The sequence below is a fragment of the Mastomys coucha genome, unplaced genomic scaffold, assembly GCF_008632895.1.
Source record: "Mastomys coucha isolate ucsf_1 unplaced genomic scaffold, UCSF_Mcou_1 pScaffold22, whole genome shotgun sequence".
NCBI classification, from domain to species: domain Eukaryota; kingdom Metazoa; phylum Chordata; class Mammalia; order Rodentia; family Muridae; genus Mastomys; species Mastomys coucha.
This window is the reverse complement of record NW_022196905.1, coordinates 220,046,292-220,069,536: the sequence shown is the minus strand read 5'-3', so window position 1 is coordinate 220,069,536 and position 23,245 is coordinate 220,046,292. Positions and strand designations below refer to the sequence as shown.

Below are 23,245 nucleotides of genomic sequence, written 5' to 3'. Positions count from 1 at the left end.
AAAAAAAAAAAAAAAAAGAAAATTGAGAAAAAAAATCACCTTGTTTCTCCCTAGAGAAAACCACAATATGTATTTTAAAAGGAACATCATTGTTCAGTGTCAGTGGAACAATGAAGGAAGCTAATTTTGCTACTTATGTGTTTTGTTTCACATCAAATAATGAAGTGACTTTGAAGAGCATTAATAATACATTCTCCTGCTGAGCCACCACTTTCCAGGAGCATCCTCATTTTTTACCCTTTTACTCCCCAAACACTCATTTGAAAACTAACTCAGACCTCTCATTAGACTTGCTCTTGTCACCACTGAAAATTTTTAACACGTTGCAAAAAATAATTAAGTGATATTTTATTGCTATATTTTTCATTGGAAAGTAATAGGACTAACATTGCTCAAGGACTATAATTTGAAGGGGAACATTAAAACCTGCAGTGGAATTGAAAACAATTCAGTTCATCTGAGTAGGATGACGGTTCAGGAAACTTCGGGCTTTGTGGAGACAGCCTCGGAGCCTGTTTGGAACTTCCTAGCAATTCTATCAACCAGCAGGCTCCAGGTGAGCTAGCAAATTCAAACAACAATTAAAAGGTGAAGGAAACAGAGGCATTAACGAATGCAAACAGTCTGCCTCACCTTAGGACAAGTGCATGCTAACCAAAGGCTCTGTGGCCCTCAGAGAAACTCTGACCATCAGTTTTACCATCCAAAGGATGATTGCAGTGTGCACGACCTGGCTGTAATGACTTCTCCTCCCCTGCCCTTTCATTTCAGTCATCACCTCCCCACACCCTGGAAAACCTCAGTCTCCTCAAACAAGTCCCTCATCAGACCTTCACCCTCATAGCGTAACCTCTAGTTGCTCTTTACCTTGAGCTTCAAAAGTTCTCTTCTTCCTGGCCCAGTTCATTCACCCCAACAGATATAGAATTCCTCCCCAAACTTCTATGCTTTCCAAAATCAAGAGACAACTGTGTGGAGCAGACGCTGGGGGAGGAGAGCAGAGAGAGCCCTAGAGCCTTCAGCTGCAAACCTTGCAACACATAGAGAAGGGCTGCCAGGCCATCAACCCTCCCATCCTCATTGTCTCTTCTTCTGTCTCTGATATTTTGTCTCAAGCACTGACTTCTCGCTGCTTCAACCAAGTTAAATTGAACATGTTTTTAATTTAAAAATTATTTACATTCAAAAACATAGACCATGTTTTTGTGTCTGTACAACATTACATGATGACTACAGCCACTGGGTTGGATTACATTAATGAAGTCAAATAACCATGGTCCCAGGCATGGATTAGCATATTTAAAGGACAATTGTGACTGTAGATAATCATAATGTATAACTGTCCCTATCATTTAATTCACTAATGAACAAACAAACACATCTTACAAACACAGTCTGTATCTTATCATACAAACACAGTCTGTAAGTCGTTGAGTGCATGACAATTGATTCCTTGCTATAAAAATGTCAAAGGAGCCGGGCGGTGGTGGCGCATGCAGGCGGATCTCTGAGTTCGAGGCAAGCCTGGTCTACAGAGTGAGTTCCAGGACAGCCAGGGCTATACAGAGAAATCCTGTCTTGAAAATCAAGAAAAAAAAATAATGTCAAAGGAATGTCGTTCCACACCGATATACTGAGAGGGCAGGTTACTAGAGCCACCACAGAAGTGAGCAAAATAACTACACAATAGGATTGGGCCAAAGGAATGCCAAAGTTAATTAGAATCAGATTATTACAAAATAATGCACAAATCAAGGAAAACATAGACATATATTCTATCTTACGAATGCATTTGAAGACTGTACTCAAAAATAGCAGTCAATAGTTCTTCCTACACATCAAATATACAGGAAACATTTACTAGATCAATGGATAGATAGATGATACACAGATAGATAGATAGATAGATAGATAGATAGATAGATAGATAGATAGATAGATAGTAGACCAGTCTATATTTTTTCTGTTTTATACCAAGACAACTGTTTATGAATATTTAGTCTTTTCCCATGTATCTCAGTTGTGTGTGGTTGCTGCATTATTAATAAATATTTAAGATCTCTGTTAAGTTGTCAAGACTTGGTCTCTTTAATTTTATCTTATCTCAAAATATTTCCTACATGTGACCTCTGTTGGCATGCGTTCTTTCTGTTACCAGCATGTAAATATGCCATTCTGCTCAAAACTGAAAAAGGAAATGATGCTGTCTTGCAGGTGTTGAGAAGTATGGTACATTGGCACATTGACCCAGGAAACAGCTGTGAGTTAACTCTGCCTGTGTAAATGGGGCACTGGTATGTTTATGCCCAGGAAATGGCTGTAACCAAAGAGTGCCATAAATGAACGTATATATTCATTCCTCACTGTCCCTCCAGGAATGAGGGAGCCTGACACTGGTGTGGCAATCTCTTAGAGACACTGACTTGCAGAGCCAAGGTGGAAGGACTTTAGAAGGCTTCCTTGTTTTCTTACAACCACAGCACATATTCTCACAAAATGGAGTAAAGAAAACATTTGCATGTCATCAGTAGTCTTAAGAGGTTACTGAGCCTCTCAGCTGATAAGATTGGGGTGGATATATTGACTCAAATGCTAATGTCTTGAGCTTTTTGGAGGAGCTATATTTTGATGTAGGTCAAAATGCCCAAGTCCTATTTAAGAGACTTCTGATCTTAGACTATATTCTTATAGTTCCTGCACCTCTCTCCAGCTTATCATAAAATAAGAAGAAATAATACCTATTTGTATACTTATAAGTCTCATGGTTGTGATTCAATAAATATTCAGTGAATGACTGGCAAGCATTGAATAAGCCTACATATATAATATATTAATATTTACATGTATGTGTCAGTATATTATATATAATACATGTATGCTTATATATAATGCAAACCATTATCTGTAATTATGGGTTTTACATTTATAAATTCAATGAACTATAGATAATTTTTTAAAAAAATAAATTGCATTTATATGAATATGTAAACACTCTCTTTTTTTAAATCACCTTCCCTAAAGAGTCAACAAATATGCAATGGCTACAGTGTCCTATGGACTCTTAAGTAATATAAATATGATTTAAAATCTTCATTTTTATAAGAGACTTGATTAAGCACCACAATCTTTGGTATACATGGAGTGACATGGAATCATTTACTACAGATACAGAATGATGACTACTTAGCAGTGTGGATGTGGATGTGTCTGTGTGTGTAATACATACATACATAGATTTATATCCTTTTCTATATGTAATATTTGTGAGTTGATTGTATTTTCCAGTGCTTTTGTATCAGAAACTCAACTGCCATTGCAAGTTATCCGAGAGAAGAGACTAACGGGTACTTAGGTCCTGGGAGCTCATTGCTGTCTTCATGAAAATGGGCTGCTTGCTATAGAAATGGCTTCATTTCTTACTGTGCCCCTCCTCTCCCACCTTCTGCTGTGGAATTACGCATTCAGCAGATGAGTTATTAAACTGGACTGACTAACTTCCAGCCCATAAGCTAACAAAGTGTTACTCATTGTAAATGACTCCATCTCTGGTATTCTGTCACAGCATCACAAAGGCAGCAGCTTCTTTTTGCCTATTGTTATTTTTTTTTTATTTATTTATTATATGTAAGTACACTGTAGCTGTCTTCAGACAGCACCAGAAGAGGGCGTCAGAACTCATTACGGGTGGTTGTGAGCCACCATGTGGTTGCTGGGATTTGAACTCATGACCTTCTGAAGAGCAGTCGGTGCTCTTACCCGCTGAGCCATCTCACCAGCCCCAGATTTATTTATTATTATACCTAAGTACACTCTCCAGATGCGCCAGAAGAGGGCATCAGATCTCATTATGGGTGTTTGTGAGCTACCATGTGGTTGCTGGGATTTGAACTCAGGATCTTTGGAAGAGCAGACAGTGCTCTTACCCGCTGAGCCATCTCACCAGCAGCCTATTGTTATTTTTTCACAAGTCTTACTATTTACTACAGAAAGAAGAGGAAAATAGTATTAGCTCATCACTAGGTCCTTTATAGTAAAATAGAGAGAGATAAAAAAAACAAATAAAAACCAAAAACAAAAAAGCCCACGTGGTTTTTCTCTTTACAATACAGATGGTACCAGATGCTGATGTCTACAGGAGTGGAGGCAGCTGCACATGAGCCAGGCACACATGACCATGTGAAAAATAATTTATTGTTGTATCAGTCACAGAGTAGTATAAAGCAACCTCCAGAAACTCTCCGGGGTAAGTGGGGCCCAGAAGTAGCTCCTTCAACTCTATCTGGAACACCTTCTAGAGACGCTTTGTGAAAGCAAGGCTTTCAGGAAGTACTACAAACCACCACCTTTACTGGCAGAGTGTGTTCTCATTACACCATCTTGGCTGAACGAGCTCATTCTTAGTGTAGCTAGTTTAATATTTAAATAAAACTTGGTATTTCCTGGTGCCCCTATTCAGGTCTGAATGTTTGGGTCATGTTTGAACATTTGACTCCAGCTGGTAGGACAGTTCAGGGAGCTTGTGAGACTTCTGAGGTATAGAAATCCTTGTTGGCAATGTAGAACATTAGGATAAGATCCAACCTTATTATGGACTTATTTACTTACTCTCTGCTTCCTGGTAATCCAAAAAGTGCATAAGCCAGGCCACATGTATGGAGTGCATCTTTGAACTGTAAGCCAAAATAAGCTGGCCTCCTGTGAAATATTCTTTTCCAGTGACAGGAGAGTCACTGATATAAAAAAGTGGTAATGAGAAGAGTGGTCAGTGCCCTGATTAGGCAGACCATGAGATTTGTAGGCCTCTGCAAATGATTTATGAGAAGAATGTAAAAAATTTGAAGCTATGGGCTGGAGAAATCCCAGACTGTTGTACTTAGTGTTTAACAGACAATTGTAGGACATCCAGAAGACCGAAGTGCCAGCAGAGAAGCCAATGAAACTGTGTTCTTTGTGTGGGCCCACAGAATCAACTAACAGAATACATGGGAACCGATGGAGGTATGACCTAGGTCCTCTACACATTCGTTTGCCTGAGTACCTTGGTGTTCTTGTGGAAATTCTAATGGTGGGAATAGTCTCTAACTCTTTTCCTACTTGTGGGATGCTACTCCTCCTACTTGGTTGCTTTGTCTGGCCTTGATGTACCTGGTTTTATTATAGCTTGTTACTACCTGGTTGATGTTCCTGGGAGGCCTGTTCTCTTCTGAAGGAAGATGGAGGGAGCCTGGAGTGGTGTAAAGTGAGGTGAGAGAAAAAAACCCTACTTCTACAGATTCATCATTAGGATGAAAGGACTATCATAAAGGCATTTTAATTAAAAATAGTCTAGTAATATAAAACACTAAATAATGTTACTTGTACAATCCATTAAAAAAAAAAAAAGAACTACTTTCGCAAGGTTTCAAAGGGGAAGAAGAATTTTGTCTTGAGTGGGATAGAGACCATTTATCGTTTGTGTTACATTTGGCAAATGATTTGTTTTCACTCAGACTGAGTCCTGGAAAGGAAAATGGGGCTGCTTCCCTGGACTGAGGTAATTTTGAAGGCAGTGTAACTTCAGACTGGAGAATAGTTTATCACGAAATTTTATGGCTAAACCCCAGGTATTTCTGAAGTTATTAAAATAAAATAAAATAATGATGAGTAAAGGAAAGTGGGAGCATTTAAAGTTGTAGCCAGGGTGGATCTGGACAATGGTTCTAATTATTACAGAGATTTAGCAATGTTAAAGAGGAAAAAGCTTCACTTTGCACTAGAATAGGAAAGGTGCCTGGAGGGCAAGAGCCTGTCCATAAGTGATATCATGGTGTAAAGTAAAAGCCCATTAAAAATTTTGTCCTTAAACATAAATTACCTATGAGAAAAGTATCTAGACAGAGAGTGCCAGCGCCTGAGCACCCTGCCTGTGCAGAATCACAGAGTGATGTGCCTTTCCTGGTCTAACTATGGAGAAATTGAGCTTAATTCAGCCACAGTTCAGTAAGGCATGGCTACGCATTGAGCTGGCAAAGGAACCTGTCATCATCCTCATGGTGGAGGTTTTGCTGACAAGCACCTTGGAAGAGTTGAGGGCTCATGGATGTTGACACCAAGATTCTAGTGAGGTTAGGTGATGTGTAATTGGATGAGATCCCACAGATGGAGCTTCTGAAAGAGATTTAAACAAAAGCTGTGATGTTAAAGCCTTGCATTAGAGACCCCAGGATTTTAAAGATACCAGGAATGCATTATTTCTGAAAGATAGTTACCAACACTGAGTGTGGCAAGGCTAAGAGAGGCAATGTATGCTACAGGCAGTAAGATCATGGAGGGAAGGCTCATCAAGACTGTTGGAGACTACCTGATGTCCGTACAAAGTCCCAAATGATTGGTACTAGACTACAGGAGTTGGTGCTATGCCATTGAAAATTGGAAGTGTATGACTTTTTTCTTTCTTTCCTAATGTTTATCAGATGTTTCTAGAATGTTCTATTTAAAACTTCTGGAGTGTAGTTGGCTGGGAATAGACTATGAAAAGTAACATCAGGATAAGGGGAAAGTAGCCAGTTTCACTTTTCAGGGGAGGCATCCCAAGATGGTGGTGATTTGACACAATGCATGAATTCCCACAAAAAATGTCAGAAAGATACTTGATTTCCAGGTTTGTTTTACTTACATCACAAGAGTCACAACTGAGAGATCACCTTGAATCTCAGTAGAGATTCTTGACCTTGGACTTCCGTGAAAATTTTTGATACTGCATTAACTGTATTTCACATTATGAGATAGCTTGGATACAAAATGTTCCTCACATGTCCATGTGTTTGCACATGTGGTCTCTACTTGACAGTGCTATTTGAATCTTTGGGATAGATGATCCGGCTAGCAGACACAGGCCACTAGAGGTGGGCCTTCTGCATTATATCCTGATCTTCTCTGCTTCCTGGTCTTCCATAATGTGAACAAGCCACATAAGAAGCTGAGTTACATGCTGAGCACTTTCGCCAACTACAGCTTTTCAATCAGGATGGACTACACCTTTTAAAGCATGGGTCCCAAATAGCCACCCCTTTCTCCTGTAAGTTCTGTTTGTTAGGTACTCTGTACTGGTGATAAGAAAAGTGAATGGTATCGTTTAACATTTATCTGTATCTCACCTTTGTCAATGACAAGCAGCAGTCATTTGTTCCTCAAAACTGGACAGCAGAAGGAAGAGGATTGTTTTCTTAAGGTAGAGCATCAAAGTACTTTGCCTATGGATAAAAATTTTAAAAAATCAGCCACATATTGGCACAAATGAAAGTTACATATTCCAGTCTGTTTCTAAATTTGAGGGTGCCAAAGATAAAAATTTGTTACCTGCCCAGATTTAAGTTATACTCTTTATAACCATGGGCCGTGGAAGTGTTGTATAAAAGATGTAAGTAGAATCAGTTGAGAAACATGCCAGTGTAAGCAACTCAAGCTAAATGGTGTGTTGAGCAAAGTTTATCTTGAGCATGCGCAAAAAGATGTCCAACACTGGTTGATGAGTTGCCTAGTTACCACCAGAGTGCTTTATGAAATCATCAGGATTCAATTAAAATATCTCCCCAATAAATACTTCCAATAGCATTTTCTGTGATTCCTCATATGACTAGTTCAAAATCCTTTACATATTACTTAGTAAAACTTGCTATTTAATATTTATTGTGTTTATATAGTAGCCTCTTGCCTTCAATCTCATAGTTTTCTGAATAAAAACCAGCTACACCCATTGTGCTTCACATACTATTGACTTCATTAAATGTTCATTGTGTGACTTTGTAAATGAAAACATTGATGAGGGGAAAGAGAGAGAGAGGAAAGAGAGGAAAGGATAACTTTAGGAGAAACCATGAAACAGTTACTGACTACCACTTGGGGTCTCACACTATCCAAGAACACTGAAAAAGCAACATTTAGCTACTAATAGTCAAAACAAGAAAAACTTCCCATGCACTGTGTTCCCCACGGAGGTCTAGGCCTGTTATTTTCATCTGTTCACCCCTAAGTCCCATTTGCTCTGTAGTGCAGAATAATCATAGTCAGAGTCCAAATACCAGAGGGAAGTAGAAAGAAAAGGAGGAAATAAGAATAATTGTTTAATCAGACTTCCATTACTATAGCAAATGTGTGAAATGCTCAACATAAAAAAAGAAACGGTACTGTTTGGGCTCACAGTTTGAGGGACGGAGTGTCCTCTATGATTGGTTGGCTCTTTGGATCATGTAGCAGAAGAAATTATTTATCCCATGGTGACCAAGGAGTATGAAAGAGAGGAGGGACTGAATCCAATGATTTCCCTTCAAAGACAAATGCCCTGAATGGCTTAAAATTCTACTATGACCTGGTAACCCCAATTATTCCTCACCAAGTCTTTATCCTGTAAGCTTCTGGAAACACTTATCCAAACTACGGCAAAGAATTTCTACTGATAGAAACCACTAGCACGTGTATGCAAGGAAAAACATCAGCTAGAAGTTTGCAACTGTTCCTTTAAAACTGCAGAGCATTTTCAAACGCATTCCATAGTAACTTGAGAATACTGAGGCCCTGGGTGGGTTGTGAGCTGACCAAGATAAACTCACAGAACTAGTGTTTTGTACCAACCATCGACTTTCCCTACCATATCTGACTGCTTTTCTGATATATTTTCATTGCTGCTATAAACTTTAAAAGGTCTACTGTAAATAATAAAAACAGAAATAAAAACACTTCTCAACCCCAACAGTCCTCATCAATAACACGGAAGGACCAGAACAGATAACTCACAGAACCATTGTCGGAATTAGATGGGAGATGAGCATAAAAGGGTTAGGTCAGAAGAGGCGTGTTGGAAAAACTCAATAAACTTAACTGCCACTAGCTGATATTATTTTCTTCAATCTAATACCAGTTTCAATAAACATCTTTTCACAAAGCTAGCACAAAACCAAAAGTGGTAGAGTTGTGACATACATAGCACTATGTCACAATAATGAATTCACTGTTACACCCTTGACCCTATGGTTACAAGGCTTCTCAAATGATTTAAGATACTATGCACAAAGCAATAGTTTATACCTGCATACTTTAAGAGCTTGAAGGCTTGTGTGTGCTTTTTTCATGCTTGTTATAAATATATCAAACTATGGGTTGGGAGATCTAATGCTTTGAACTACCCTGGCTATTCCAGAAACCTACACATAATACAGCTATATTTCCACCCAACACCCAAGCAGAGCTAACTCATTTTAAACAAATATTTATCATATTGCTAATGTATAATGTGCCTAACACTTACTTGTTGCCAGAGTATAGCAGAGACTATGAAAAAGGGGGAAATCTATGAAATATGTCCTGTGCAGGAGTGACCTAGAATAGTAAAAGAGTGGAAATAAAAGCGTTTATTCCTAGGAAATGCTATCTAAGTGCAAAGGATAAGCAGCTGCTGCATTTAGGTAAAAGTGAATTTTAATATGAAAGCTATCTTTTACCTTGACACCATGCACTCTGTTTTCTAAGTATGGCTTCTTCAGTGTGGTTAGGATGAGTTTTGGACTTCCTTATCTGGACCAGAGATTCAAAATTAGAGCAATATATAGAAATAACTGATACCCGCTGATGACGTGGATAACTGTAGATTGCTATTATTAAATGGAAATACTGAAGTTTTTGTTTAAAGTGCATATAAGTATATCTTCAAGGTAAAGAGAGTAAGTAACATTGAGAATCCATTCATGCACTTCTACCACTCCCCCATTCCCCCCCACCTCTCTTTCTCCCTCTCCACCCCCATTTCCCCCCTCTCCCTCCCCTCTTCATCTCAAGGTAATCCTTATGTTAAAACCAGCACACACAGTTAGTTTATGAATCTCCACATCATCTGCAATTTCATCCCCCTCATCCACTACAAAGGAAACAAAGTAACAAATCCAAATTCACAACCTCATACATAGGAACCAATTCAAAAAGAGCTAGAGAGCTATGATTAACGAATCTTTGGAGTATTGTTGGAACAGGTTACACTGAAAATACTACATGCTATTTACAAACATTCTTAGGAATAAAAAAATAAATTGCCGGGCAATGGTGGCGCATGCATTTAATGCCAGCACTTGGGAGGCAGAGACAGGTGGATTTCTGAGTTTGAGGCCAGTCTGGTCTACAGAGTGAGTTCCAGGACAGCGTGGGAAATACAGAAAAACTCTGTCAAGAAAACAAACAAACAAACAAACAAACAAACAAAAATCAGTGAATTAGTAATAATATGTACATAGACACACAAAAGCATATAAATATGAACTGTATTAAGTATGAGTATAAGTATTAATCTTATAGATAGAAAGGGGGCATATAATTTGCAAACAGTAAAATGTTATTAAATTTTGCATTACTTTTGATTTCTCAGATGATACTTTTGCTGAACATGGCCATACCTGAGCACTGAAATGACTGGAGTTTTTTACTGAACACTTTTGTGTGCCTAACATATTGGCCATAACACCCCAGATAATGAAGAAGATAGCAAACCAACACTTGACATATAGGTTTCTATCTCTGTCGTGGTGAATTTTAGTCTATCAACATAAGCTTGCTGAAGGCAAAATTGGGAAGAGCAGCTCAGAACGTGGCAATGCATGATTTTTCTGTCAAAATGACTTAATTTATTCTTCATGTCCAACCTCATGCTAATCTCTGTGGAGAACAGAGAGTCGTGCCTAACCGTAGCACCACAGGAGCTCTTCTGTATGCTAAAGGAGACACAAGTGGAAAGAGAGGCAGAAAGTAATCCTGGGAACTATGGATTAAGACCAGGCTGCCTGCATTGCAAAAGACAGGCATCCTGTGCACATCTGCTCTCACAGACTACCCTGTCATTTGTCAATTGTAACAACTTACATCGGCCCCTGAAACTGCAGTGCTCATCTTTCCTATGTGCCAAGTGTGTGTTCATCTCCAGAGCCAAGCTTCCTTCTGCGCATAATATAGACTTATACCTTGGTCTTCAGACACCACCTGAAGTTTGAGTTTCCATTATTACTCCAGCTGTAGTTCTCTGTGACTCTGTTGTACCCAACTTTCTCTTCTTATAAAGACTGTATTCTGGGATGGGAGCCTCACTAATGACTTCATTTCAACTTCCTATCCCTTTGGGAGCCTTGTCTGAATATACAGTCTCACTCAGGTACCAGACCTTAGGCTTCACCATAAAGGTGTATGAGGCAAGGGGACTGTGTTTGTTCAGAACTGTAACAGTTTTTGAGAAATATTACACCAATCAGTTTGCAATTGGGCTCATCTACATACAACGTGTTTAAAATGATTTACCCCTTGGCATTATCATGAAAAACTAATTCTTGTGTGTGTGTGGGGGGGGGAGGTAAATCTTAGTTCTCTAGATTTTCAGTTCTGAGGAAGTGTCATGTCATGTTTCCTGGTAACTGAAAATAAAATGTCTTATGGTCTACCTCAACCAGAAAGGTAGGGCGGTGGAGAGCCAGAGGGACAACAGAGACAATAACTGCAGTCTTGCTAATTCTAATGTGCTAGACATTGTGCTGGGGCTCTTTTCACCCATTTAATAAAATTGATTGGTTCAATTGATTGCCCAAAAAAAGCCCACATGATTCCTTCAACACGTGGAACTTACAGAAGAGTGGAGGAGATAGAAGGGTGGGTGCCATACAAGAAAGCCAATACACAGGAATCACAACTGTAATGTGAAGTACCAATATAGTGAGGGTAAATCCACCACGTCGGAAAGTATAGCTGTCTTCACTGTTTCTTCTGCATCTCTGCTGAAGTTTAATGCAGAGTCCCAAAGCAAGTCAAAGAGACACAGTTTAGTATGCTCGAAGACCTGCAAATGGAAGGCAGAAAGTCGCAGAGGGCTGGACGAAAGGAGACCAGCTCTTGCAAATGCTGCTAACAAGTACCAGAGCAGGCAAGGCAGCAGCTAGCTGTCAGAGGGTGATGTGTTAGTGAAATCCCAGCCCTGAACTTACTGCATCAATTAAGATTCAACCGGGAGGCAGTAAGATTCAACCGGGAGGCAGTGAGCGGGGATGTGAAGTGAATACATTTTAAAAAAATGACATTGTAAATAAAAAAAAAAATTGTGAAGCATTGCAAATTAAAAGAAAAAAATCATACAGCAAAATTAACCAGACCCAAAAACGATGAACCTCAAAGAACTTCTCTATAGTTAGAGTAACCACTTGAAACAGAATCTGTAAATTTTCCTGTCGGAGTTTATGCTTTCATTATCAAATATTTTTATGCACTTAAAAAAAAAAACAATTCATCTGTGTGACTTCACAAGCAACAATGAGTTGGTGTGGTTGTAGGTCACTGTGGAACAAACATCAGCAATGGTGACATAAGACTAGTGTGGCCTCACACTTCTGTGAGTCCTTATTCTAAGCACCCATCTGCTTGAAAGAATTCTGATAGAAGTTCCTTATTAAGGACCTCCAACCAAAAGATACAATTAATTTTGGGAGTACCTAGAATTACAAAGTTTACATGACCCAGGGGTTAACTCTGCCCCCAAAACCTAGTGTACATTGTACAGAACATGGTTTTGTAGTTATTGTATTCAAATAGCAATAAAACATTCTGAAGGCCAAGTTCCACTTTGTTCTAGTGTCATGAAAGCAAAAGAGGAGGGTGAAATGCCTCTCTCTCTGTCTCTCTCTGTCTCTCTCTGTCTCTCTGTCTCTCTGTCTCTGTCTCTGTCTCTGTCTCTCTGTCTCTGTCTCTGTCTGTCTGTCTCTCCCTCCCTCCCTCCTGCCCTCTCTCTCTCTCTCTCTCTCTCTCTCTGTGTGTGTGTGTGTGTGTGTGTGTGTGTGTGTGTGTGTGTGTGTATGTGTGTGTGTATGTGTGTGCGTATGTGTATGTGCATATGAGAAAGACAGACAGGCAGATAGACAGACACAAAGACAGAGAGGAAGGGAGGGATGGTGGACATACAGACAGAGACAGATTTCAGTAAATCTTTTAAATCATTTAATCCACATCTTATAAACTTTGGGCTTCTAGGGAAAAATATAAAGGTGCTATTTCATAGTTTATGTGGCCTGATGCATATAGAATCATGCAGAATATTATATGGATTAGCTCCAGGTTTAAGACATTTCATAATTGTAAAATATTATATAATTTATTCTTAAATCAAAAAATTATTCAGGGCTCCTTCTCTCATTTTATTGCTGTGAAATTTATGGGAAAAAAATCGAAAGACTAGGTCTAAAGGAAAGAGAGCAGAGGAAAAACCATCTTGTTGAAGAAACACAAGCATACTTCCTCTTTAAAGAGAGGATGTGAGATGTGAGGGGTTTGCGCTTTATATTCCTCAAAGAGCTTCAGAGACGTAGCCCTGAAGTTCAGGGCTTTACAAAGAAAAGCAGTCAAGAGTGTTGGTTATCTCTCAGATCCAGCTTTGCAAGCCCTCCTGGAAATCAAGGGCAAGCAAACAGACGAACAAGCCATTGTCAGATTAATAGGTTATTGATGGACATGCTATCTTTGAAATCATCAAACTCAATGGGCAGCCATGCTCCACTGAATTCAGGTTGCTAAGAAAGAGAGAAGCACTCTCATTTCCATAGCTGTTATTTCTAATTATACACCTTCCTTCAAATTGCCTAATAGGAAATACTTCAAATTATATAATGATCAATTGTTTGAGATTGATATATATATATATACATATATATGCTATATATATATGTATGTGTATATGTATATGTATATATATATATATGCAATATAGACCCATTGATGTTTAAATAAGATTATTCCAGAGTCTTATAGTCACAAATCTGATCCTGAATTTCTGGCAGTTGGTGGACATGGATGTCATGTATCCACATGTTGCCACTAAAGGAGGACCAGAGAGATGTCTCAGCAGGTAAAGGTACTTTCCACCAAATCTGACCCTAGGCCTCACATGGAGGAAGAAGAGAATTGACTCCCTCCCACAAGTTGTCTCTGACATCCTTATTCATGCCACAATGCACATGCATCCATGCATACAAACAAGCAGACATGCAATTGCGGTAAGTAAATGAATATAATTTAAATTTATTTAATAAAAGAAATGACTGGTAATAATGGATGCATGAGAGAACCATGGCCTTCAGCAATTGTGTTGGAATGGAAGGAGACTAATTAAACTCAGAAAGTGTCTAGTTTAAAAGACCATATGGTAAAACTGCATTGTGGGAGCCCACGGCCATGACCCCAGCAATCTGCATCCTGTCCAAGCTGTCTCTTTCCCTAAATCCTTGGCTTTTCCTGGGAAAGGCTTAGTAGTCTTGACCACCTCTCCACACATTTCCCTAATCTGCAAAAAACATAATCATCTAATGGGAAAACAATAAATCTAATGGCAGGTTGCTATAAATCATAAAAAGACTTATGTTATAAAATTATAAATTTGTTTTTAAAGGCCTGGGATTGGACCAATTATTTTTATTAAAGCTGCCAAGCAAAGCCACAAAGATATATGAGAGGAGAGACCACACAGGCAGTTTCATTTGTCCTATCTGGACTGTGTCCAAGCATAAAGAGTGAAACCCAGAACCCCAAAGATCCCTTCAACTGTCAGTATTGTGCTCCAACACCGTTGCTTCAGAGAAGAGGAGGCTGGAGAGCAGAAAACAGCCCAAACTGAAATCTACATCACATGAAAATGATGGACGTAGGAAAGGGATGTTGGTGGATGTTGGCAGCTTAGTTGTCTTATAAGGAATTTGGCTCAACTAATAAATGAGTCGGGGGTACCCAGCTATAAATGGGACATTTATGACACCCCCTCCAAGGCTCAAAGGCTATCTTGGACGAAAAGGGCAGAAAGAATACAAGGTCCAACAGAAGTGGGTTAGAGGTATGGAACCCTGTTGTCTGGGCATGATCAGGCTATTATCTTACTGAACTCATAGCAGCAATAATTACCTGAGATTATCCATGAGATCTCCACAAGACTGAGCCCATCAACCTCCTGTCATAGATGGTTGATGGCCCCTTTACCCTACTTTCTCTTTAGTGTTTAGTGAAGTTAATGGTTGATGAGGGAGGAAGAGAGACCTTACTTCAGTCATGCACCACTAGTAAGGTGCCTGTGCTCTTGTAAACTAACTTCCACATATTCTGATTTAAACAGTCCTAGCAAAACCCATCGGATCACGAAACCAAGACTTGAAAGCAGGAAGGCTACTTGAGAAAAGTGGTTAACAATAGCAGAGAGGGCACAGAGATGGTAAGTTGCATGGGAGCAGGGACTATGATTGGTGTATATCATGCACATATATGAAAATGGAAATCTAATATCTATGATTACCCACACAGTTGATGCATGTTAAGAAACAATAAGAACTTTTCTCTAGTTAAAGAGGAAAGTGGGTACTCTGCCAAAACCTCATAGCAGGCTTGGTGTGTATGAAATCAAACTTTTAAAGTGACATGACTGACTGTTTAAATCTTAAAATCATTTACATAACATGGAAGCTTCACCACCCAATACTAGTAAAAGATTTAGTGACTGCTAAGAAAAAATATCAGGAGGAGAAAAAAAACCCATTCTCTCCAAAGAACGCTATAAAACCAAACTGATTAATACAGGGTGAAGGATCATGTCACAATGTACTAGGAGTTAGACATTTTGCTTACTGCACATTTCGCTGATGTACAAAGTCTTCTAGCTAGAGATTAATTACCATTTGTATTGGTTTTCACATATATGATGAAGAAAACAAATTACTAAGATTGAGTCTCATTTTTCTAGTTTATTAGCTGTGTGACCTTAGCACATCTGAACTTCTCTGAGCCTCATTTTATCATCAAAATGGATATAAGAATAATATCAGTCCTCTTACTCGCGAGCATGAGATAAAATATGTGTTTCTCTGATATTGCTAGCCTTGCCAATTTTTTATTCTGTATGAGGTTATATTTATTTTGAAGCTAAGATTATAATGACTTAGAGATATCCCCTGCCTAAATGAGAAATGAACCCAGCTCAAAGACCGTGTCAATTACTTTTCAAGAGTAGAGAACAGGGATTTCCACTGAAATCTTTCTGGCTCTCACTCTTCCTCCTCTCAGCTTCTACATCCTGTCTGGTCAGCCAGTCCCTGCTGGGATGAGGAGCCCCAGCCATGCTTTCTACCGTGACTGTGAAAAGATTTTGTTATGGATGCTTGGGAAGTTGCTAATTGTCAGGGGCTAGAATAGAGCTGACTCCAGGCCAGTTCTTGAAACAGGAAATGTGTCCTTCCTGACCCTGGGAGGGATTCAGAGACACCCTCCCTGCAGCAGTCTCCCCAAAAGGAGCTTTATTTGAGTCTTCCTTCCCTTCTCATGTGACCAACCCAGTTCACAGAGCTCATTGAGAGGTGGCATATTGTGACCTGTCCAGCCGTTTGTCATCCCATCTTTTGCTTCAAACAATGTGTGAAGACATATTTGCAGTTTGCAGACACAGGGCAGCAAGCAAGGGCATGGCTAGACAGAGGCTCTGATAAAGACTGCACAGTAGGTGGAGCAGCCCCTGAGGCATCCAGCCACATTGACTGGAGGCTGTTCACATGTGGATACACTCAGCAAGCCCTCCACTATTAATTATTTTATCCAAGCAGCTTATTAAATGACACTTGTCCAGTGGAATCAAGAAATAGCATTGTTTCTCAAAACCATTCAGTTATTCTAGATGACTTGTTCTTCCAAACGGTATTGCAGAAGAGTCCTGTTGCCCATTTCTTTCTTTACCTGTTCTTATACTTCATATTTAATTGTTTTGTGCAATCAATTTTAAGACTTTTATCTCTTTGTCACTTTAAAACTTCAAATGTCTCCACCCTTGTCCCATCCTAGAAGCTGCAACAGTGACAGGAGTAATGAACTCCCCTTCTTCTCCCTCTCCACTTCTCACTCCTGCCTCTGTATTTGGTTGAGTACATGTAATCATGCAAGTGCACATATGTACATATGTGTGTGAAGGCCACAGGTCAATCTCAATGCCATTGTTTAGACAGTGTTAGCTTTGTTGTTTTAGTCCGTGTCTGTGGTCACAATCCGCAGCTTGGGTAGACTGGCTGCACTCTGACCCTTGAGGACCTGCTTCTGTCTGCCTCCCCTGTGTTGGGATTTAAGGGCTCATCACTGTGTCTGACCCCTTTTTTTTTCATGGTTTCTGGGGATCAAATTCAAGTCTTCCTGTTTGTGAAGCCAGCACTTTAGTGACTACACTATCTTGCTAGCCCTCTAGATTCTTTAAACGAAAATTAAAAATGAGGGTTTTGAACTTTTAAGAGCACATTTTGTTTTAGGCACTCACACAAATTAGCAAGGTAGTCAACAATACAACCCAAACCAAAACACTGTAACTGAACCTCATACCCAGTTACCATGCAACACTAACTGGTATAACAGTCCCTTTGGAGTTGAGGAGCCAATATTCACATGTTGTTATAAGATTTGACTGAGGTGTCCCAGACTCTCCGTCCTCTCTGGAAGCCTTTCATGAAGGTATCTCCTTAAGCATTTCTTGCAAATGATACCATTTTAGCCTTTCCTGGGCTTTGACAATACCAGGCAGGACAGGTCAGTAATGTGTAGAGTATCTGATATTTTTCTTGTGCTCAAAGTGGGAATGGAAGAAGAAATTCACAAGGTCTTTTTCTCTAGACTTCACATGAGGTCAGTATGATGTCTCACTGTTCATATTGACCTGATCTTGTGAATGAGGATTTTTTTTTCATTTCATTGAAAATAGATTGTTTTCTCACCGAATATATCTTGATTATGGTTTCCTCTAGCTTCTTGCCTCCCAGTTTCTCCCATCTCCTCTCCCAATTGTATCTACTCCCTTTCTGCCTCGACATGGGCAACAAACAGGATTCTAAGAGAATATATTATGACATAAGATAATTATAATATATCACCAGAGTTGGACAAGGCAAACAAACAGAAGGAAAAGAGCCCAAAAGAAGGCACAAGAATCAGACACCCACCAATTCATATGGTCAAGAATTCCATAAAACCACTAAACTGGAAGCCACAATCTATGCACAGAGGACCTGGGGCAGACCCATCCAGGCACCGTGCATGCTGCTTCAGTCTCTGTACATTCATGTGAGCTGTGCTCATACAGAGGGCCTTGCTGTTCTGGTGTCCTCCACTCCCTCTGCTTCTTACACTCTTGCTGCCTCCTCTTCTGTGGGTTCCCTGAGACCTGAAGGAAGTCACTTAATGAAGACAGTGGACAAGACTCTATCTGCATCTCTACTGCAAAGCACTTGTACTAGGAGGGCACTGTGCACAGATCATGTTTCTGGAGTGGAAGTAACTGTTGATTGCTAAAGAAGAAAGTATCTGTACAGATTTCGAAGTGGTGCATGTTTGTGTGTGCATGTGTGGGCAGGTCTTCTATGCTTTCCACTTATTAAATAGCATATTTACATTTATATGGATTTATAGGCATTTGCATTAAAAGTTGACAATCCAGTGTGGTTTTGTTTTCTCCCCTAAATGTCCTCATCTTGAGCCACTCGTTCATTCACACTCCTCCTGTCCCTTTGATGTGTCCACAGCACTGTGTGTGTGGTATAACAAGTAGACAGAAAGAACACCAGTGAGTCTGTATGCTGATTTTCTTGCTTCCTGGCAGTATGTTTCAGGACCTCCTTCTGTTGATTTTATTAAAGAATAACTAATAACTGGTCTGTTGATTTGCCACACACACAGACACAGACACACACACACACACACACACACACACACCAGTGATCTCTGTGGTTTTCTGAGGTTTTCTGAGCTGGGAATTGGTAATATCTTGGGGGATATTCTTTGCTGTTGATGGAGTGATACTGATATATATAGGGAAGTGTCTTTAGGAGACCCAGCATTGTGAATTCTTAGCACATCAAAGTGCCCTGAGTTTAGCACCTTTTGATCTGGCATAGTAGCTGACAGAAGCTCTTTCTGCATATTTAGTTAATCCAGGGATGTGCACCTCTTGAAGGAGGCACATTCTCAAAGCCCACCAGCCAAGGCAGCCATTGCTGAATTCAACTTTTCTTGTTTGAGAATTGGAGTGAGTCCAAAGTGGATCTTTTTCTAATTTTACTGTCAAAAGGAATTCTAGAAGGCCTCTTACTGATGTTATGAGGTGTGAAGGAAACTATCCCAGGCACTTCAGAAGTCTATGCCAAAGGTCTAATACTCTTCTTGACATCTGTTTTCCATGGCTTGCATTGGAAATTAAAAGCACATGGGACAGAGAGAATACCTAACTGCCTTCAAAGGAACTTATATTGACAAGCTCTCCCTGGAGTCTTTTCATCTAGCATGGAACCTGGAGACAGGTAAGGGAGAGGCAGAACCTGTCTGCAACTCTCCCAAAGCCTTATTAATATGACTAATAATTCCTTTTCAGTGTGATGAATCTTCTTTTCTTTGTTATTGCATAAACATACTGAAAACAGGTCAAATGTCATATTTTAATACCATGTTTCATTAATAAGTGCTTTTGATATTAAAGGTCAGAGCTAGGGACTAACACGTACACTAGTGGGTGTGAGGATTGCTAGTGGAAAGACATATTGACATTGCAGAGCTTGTAGAGGGCTGCAGTATTATAATAAATTGAAGTACTTTTTACTCAGGGAAGAGGCAACCTGAGATCGATGGTGTGTGCAGGTGAAGAAGTGTTCTGACAAGTGATATTTAGACTGAGCCATGAAGAATGTTTTATCATCAGCCAGCAGAGATATTTGGAGATTCTAAGTAAAGAAAGAGCATTAACAAAGGCTGGAAAATCAAGTGGAGAAGGGCTCAGCTGTAAGGCTACTAATATGAGATATGGTGGCCACATAGGATGTGATAAAAGATACAGCAAGAATAGCAAGATTAAGCCTTGAACCTATTGGCAAAGATAAAAGGTTTTTATGGCAATCATATGAGGAATGATGGCAAATAAGTTTGTAGACATTTGAACTGAATAAGAGAACTCTTTTGTCACCATGAATTCACTCATTTTCTAGACAAAAGTCCGTTATGCAGCTGGTAATTGATAGTAAGAAAAGAAAATGAAGAAAAGGATGAATGATGTGATACATCATCTATTTGTGTGCATGGGTACTTGTGTGTGTATTGTGTGTATGTATGTATGTATGTGTGTGCCTGTGTATATATGTGTGCATGCATATATATGTGCATGTATGTGTGTAATTGTGTGTATGTGTATATACATATGTATATGTATATATGTGTGTATGTATGTGCATGTGTGTATGTGAATGTGTGCATTTGTGTGTATGAGTATATATGTGCATATGTATGCATGTGAATATATGTATATGTGTGTATATGTACATGTGCATATGTGTGTATGTATATATTTGTGTACATATATGTATGTATATATGCATATGTATATATATGTGTGTATATATGTATGAGTATGTATGTATAGGTGTATATATGTGTGTCTATGTGTGCATATATACATGTCTAAATATGTGTATATGTGTATATATATATGCATGCATATGTGTGTATGTATGTGTGTATCTGTGTGTATGTATATATATATGTATTGTGTATGCATTTAGATATATGTTTTTATGTGTATATGTGTATGTATGTGTATGTTTGCTTATGTTTGTATGTGTATGTATGAATGTGCACGTGTGTGTACATGTTTAGGTGTACATAGAGTGAACAAAGGAAGACACAGGTATCCGCTTCTACCTTTCTTTTGTGCAATAATGTCTCTTACTGAACCTCTGGGCTGACAGCCAGCAAGTCTGGCAATGCTCTCCTCTCAGCCTCCAACAGCCCTGGATTTACAGGTGGCCATTTATAACTCCATGGGCACTGGGCTCTGAACTAAGTCCTTATGCTTGTGCAGCAAATGCTCTCTGAAGCTGAGCCATCTCTCCCTCTGCAACACTTAATTCCTATGACCGGTTTCCTCAGAACTCAGTTTTTGTCGGTTGCCTTTAGGAATACAGTAATGGTGTTTGGTCTCATTGGCGTGTAGAAATGCTTTAAATTATACTGGAAAATTGAACTCACTTAGAAATTGAATTTTACTTAATAGAACAGTCATAAGTTTATTAAAGACATTTAATAAATAGTTAACAACGTCCTAAAATGAAAACACTCGATCCCAATAACTTGTTTTCTGTTACCAAATATTTAAGGAATAAATGATAAGATTTTTAACAGTTCCTTTTGAAAAACAGAAACGTGATGACTGTTTCCTTAATGTGTTAGAATAGCATTATCTTAAAACAAAGACTAGATTAAAATATTGAAAAGGTAAACCATAAGTTAATAATTCTTATGATAGATGCGTAAAAATCTTCAACAAAATAGAAACCAATCATATCCCACTACATACTAGGAATTATAGTCCGAGGGCAAATGACATTCATTTCATTATTCATGCCTGGTTCAACACTTGAAAATCAGTGTGACCTGTCCTAACACAAGGCTAAAGGAGGAAGGAATCTTGTCGACTTGGTAGGAAGTGAGCACCCCAACACTCAGCACCTAGAGGTTAAATAACTTGGCCGAGGTATAATATTCTAGTGAGATAGATTGCATATCTGACCTCATAGGAATTCTAACTAAAATTAATAGATTCCATTAATAAGCACTTTGTTTGGGGAAAGTGCCCTCTGAGCCTTTCCATGCAGATACTACAGCATGGCCACTCTACTACGTCAGCGCTGGTGTGTGTGCAGACACAAAGCCCAGCAATGCATCCCCTATTGGTGTCATTGCCCTAGAATGTGTGTGGCACTTAAAAAAATCCTTAAAACAATATAATCCTAATTCATTGAAGGAGTACCAACATAAATGTTTAAAGCAAACAGAAAAAAGAGGGGAGAGATAAACTCATCTTGCAACTTCAAAAACTTTGTTACCGTGCCAGCCAGTTGCTGGTGGGTCTGTGTTTAGGAAGGTGTCTGGTGCCAGGAGGTAGAGGATTGATCTGCCTCCTTCAGGCCTTCCCGAAGCCACTGAAGGGTGGCATGTAGCTGCTTTTGTGGCCTTGCACTGTGTTGGTGTGGGTGTGTGTGGGTGTGTGTGTAAGTTTTGGAAATCCTGAGCCCTTTCAGGCCATTCTCTGGTAGGATAACTGACTGCTTTTCCTTCCCTCCCCCACTGTCCTCCATTACCCTTTCTGTGTTTGGAATAGTACCTGCTATGCAGCAAGCCACAAGGTTTAGCCATTGGCATCCTTTGATCTCAGTATGTTGCTAGGATAGCCTTGAACTCATGGGAAACCTAGTATCCTACTGCCTCCACCTCCTATGGAGCTGAGACTATAGGCCTTCACCACTGCACCTGACTAGAAATAAAACAAATTTTTCTAAGACAAACATGTTTCTCTGGTTAAAAACAAAACAAAACAAAACAAAACAAACAAACAAAAACTTATCAACTGAAGTCAGTACAATGACCAAGACAGAGACAGCACTCTGATGAGATCAAATCAAGGCTCACAAGAAAAACTTGGGTAAAGTTGGGTACACAGGGCTTTGCCCACTCATCCTCAAACAACATTCAACTGCCATGCCGAGATTAAGAACAGGAAAATAGGTACCTTTCCTTCAAGACATGGACAAAGACAAGAAGGCCCTCCCTTACAACTCTGACTCAGTTTTGTTCTGGATGTTTCTGTCTTAAGACAAGAATAGAGCTGTGTGTGCGTATGTATGTGTGTGGTGTACATGCACATACATATGTATATGGAGTTTGTTAATTAATTATTGCTGTTCAAATTTAAAATAGTTCTATATAGAAGATTCCAAATTGTCAAGAATGGCACCTGAAATGTTAGAACCATGGTTGCAGGATATGAGCCCCTGCACAGTGACCAATAGCTTTGCTACATGCTAGCAATTAATAATTGAAATTTCAAGTTGAAAACAACTGCCCATTATAACAGCAAAAATAAAATGTGTACAAAATGTTTTCAGGCTCTACGTGCATCAGTCTATAATATTTGCTGAAATAAATTGTTATATTTAAATAGAGGTATGTCATGATCATGAATTAAAAAGACATCAAGATTTTAATTCTTCCAAACCAATCTACATACTTAATAAAATTTCATAAAAATCACAGTTATCTGTGAGAGATAGCAAACTGATCCAAAGGCTTTTAGTAACAGAGTGTAATATTGAAAAGTAGAAGCAGAGCTAAGAGCTCCCTAAAAATAAAATGTTATTATCTGAATAATTTC

The 23,245-nt window shown here is 39.2% G+C and overlaps 1 protein-coding gene across 8 annotated transcripts in view; it reads right to left on the bottom strand.

Annotated features, from left to right (window-relative positions):
- Positions 1–23,245, bottom strand: part of Inpp4b (inositol polyphosphate-4-phosphatase type II B) — a 752,337-nt gene that overhangs the window by 489,468 nt on the left and 239,624 nt on the right. For 7 of the 8 annotated variants that reach the window (XM_031340451.1, XM_031340446.1, XM_031340450.1 and 4 more), the window contains one exon: positions 7,137–7,232. The gene's annotated coding sequence lies outside the window, so the exon portion shown is untranslated. Of the gene's footprint in view, positions 1–7,136; positions 7,233–9,476; positions 9,494–23,245 lie in introns of those variants that run through there. The other variant, XM_031340452.1, reaches the window with a different exon arrangement.